At 48.1% G+C, this 2,266-nt stretch overlaps 1 non-coding gene across 1 annotated transcript; it reads left to right on the plus strand.

Annotated features, from left to right (window-relative positions):
- Window positions 1-312: 312 nt before the first annotated feature.
- On the plus strand, window positions 313-385 carry TRNAR-UCG (transfer RNA arginine (anticodon UCG)). Its single transcript has one exon. It is a non-coding gene; the product is annotated as a tRNA-Arg (tRNA).
- The last annotated feature ends 1,881 nt before the right edge of the window (window positions 386-2,266 follow it).

Consider the following 2,266-nt stretch of genomic DNA (forward strand, 5'->3'; position numbering starts at 1 on the left):
AGGAGTCGATGCTGTCCGTTTCAAGGGGAATTTTTAAGTAGCACGTATTAATTGTGCTCTGTTGTATTTCGTGTCGCTTTGTAGCCCCAGGCTGCAACGTCTTATTAACTGCGTGGTTAAACGTTTCAAAGTTTAAATGTTTACTGAAGGTCAGGAAAAGTTATTCCAGTGTTTATTTCCAACGTTTATAAAACAACAACAAACGAACATATAGGACAACACACTGACAAAAAAAGGAACGTGGTAGTTAATCTTTGGTTACACTCTTCTCCTGTATTAATAAATAAAATAGATGAACCCGGAGGTCTTCGTGGGCCTGTGGCGCAACGGATAACGCGTCTGACTTCGGATCAGAAGATTCCAGGTTCGAGTCCTGGCAGGCTCTTTTTTAATTTTTCCCTTCTTGGCCACCATATTGCGAACGGTTTAACATACAAGATATATCGTTCCTGCGACAACCAAAATGTAACCTAGATGGCCAGGTGGTCGAAGTTATTCCGGAACCCTCCACAACGGCACCTCTTTTTTCCCTTACGGCGTGGTTGGGGTGTCCAACGAGAAATGAGACAATTCCTGCGCCATTTCCTTTCCTCAAAAACCAATCTTTCCACTGTGTGCAACGCGACAGCGGCCAACATACCATCTTATTTGTGTGGGCACGTGAACCATCATTGCTGCTTTGGAAGTATTGCTGTCTTAGAGTATTTCTGTCGGACACGAATCCTTGACAGTGAATACCCGGCCTTCGCCGTGGCTATACCATACTGCAGACTAATCCTGGAGAGAGAGAGAGAGAGATGACTTTTATTTTTCAGCTCAAGTCCGAGCCTTCCTCATCCTGGAATCCAAGCAGGATTTTGAAAGGAAACACAAACCAAAACAGAAACAAAAGGCAAATAATGAAATTTGTGCAGTCACACTTTTCAAAGAGGCAATAAAATCCGCTGCATCTTTACAGACAACGACACTCTGTGGCGTTCAAAACGCTACGGCTTCCAGTTACGTCTCGGCCATGTGATAGCCACTGTTGCATTGCAGGTCACACTGGACGCGACTGTGTTGCGCTTCAAAGCGGCACGCGCGACCAGGCAACGCGTCAGAACACTGAAGAGCATAGAGGTACTTGACGTACTTGCGTGACGTACTTGAGTGTAAACATTCACGCTTTTAAACCCAAAAACCCTACTGAGGGGCATGATGTGGGCAGCCTTCGTGGAGAATGCAGCAGCACTGAGAACGCCCCGGGCACCGTCAGAAATCGTCGGCTGAGCGTGCCTCCACACACACACACACACACACACACACACACACACACACACACACACACACACACACGCACGCACGCACGCACGCACACACACACACACACACACACACACACACACACACACACACACACACACACACACACACACACACACACACACACACACACACACACACACACACACACACACACAGTTACTAGAACCAACTCGGTTTCACAGCTCCCCATACCGCCGAGTGGAGGAGAGTGTCCCAAGCGGCGGTCACGAGAACTAACGGCCGTGTAGTCGAGTCTTGCTCCCTGCCGGGCGCGTCGTCTGCTACAGGCAGCGCAGAAGCGAGGAGCGGCCGGCACATATGAGGTTTTGGCGAGCTGCGTTTGCGATCTACATGGCTGCAGTAAAATAATACTTCAATTGCGGCAGCTTTTCCTTCGAAGCTGCGTGTTATCTTGGAGAACACGTTTGTGTGATGCGAAATTAGGCTTTTAATATTGTGAAAAAAGTCCAAAAATGCTGGCAACACGCTCGCGAGCATTGTTTCTTGCTTTGCTCAATGGCTTGTGTTTTCTAGCGCGTACCCCAGTGCATAGTTCCTATAATGTAAAGAGGTCAGACAAAGTTTCAGTGCGTGGGTGCACTCTATTTTAGGAGGGAACGTAGTGAATATTCGAATATCCACTGCGTTGTCGGTAATTCTGCGGACTCCAGACTGTCACTTTGTGCAGCGCAGCTGGCCATTTCGGAATGCATTTTTGCGATCTCGGAATCCTCTAAGTCACCTCGTGGCACTGTTGTCGCGACACACTGGGCACCGCGATCCATTGGAGGCTTTCTCTTCGGCGTAGTGCATTTTGGGTTTGAAATATGCGTCTGGAATAAAGGAAACAGCTTCGGAAGAGAGCCTGGTGCCAGCATCCATTTCCCTGTCTCCAAAAGCACTTCCGTACCTTGCACTACATGGGGATAGTGCTTTAGAAGGTCTTCTTCTTCGAAATGGA

Source organism: Amblyomma mixtum, chromosome 3 (assembly GCF_055824585.1).
Source record: "Amblyomma mixtum isolate Tamu chromosome 3, ASM5582458v1, whole genome shotgun sequence".
NCBI lineage: Eukaryota > Metazoa > Arthropoda > Arachnida > Ixodida > Ixodidae > Amblyomma > Amblyomma mixtum.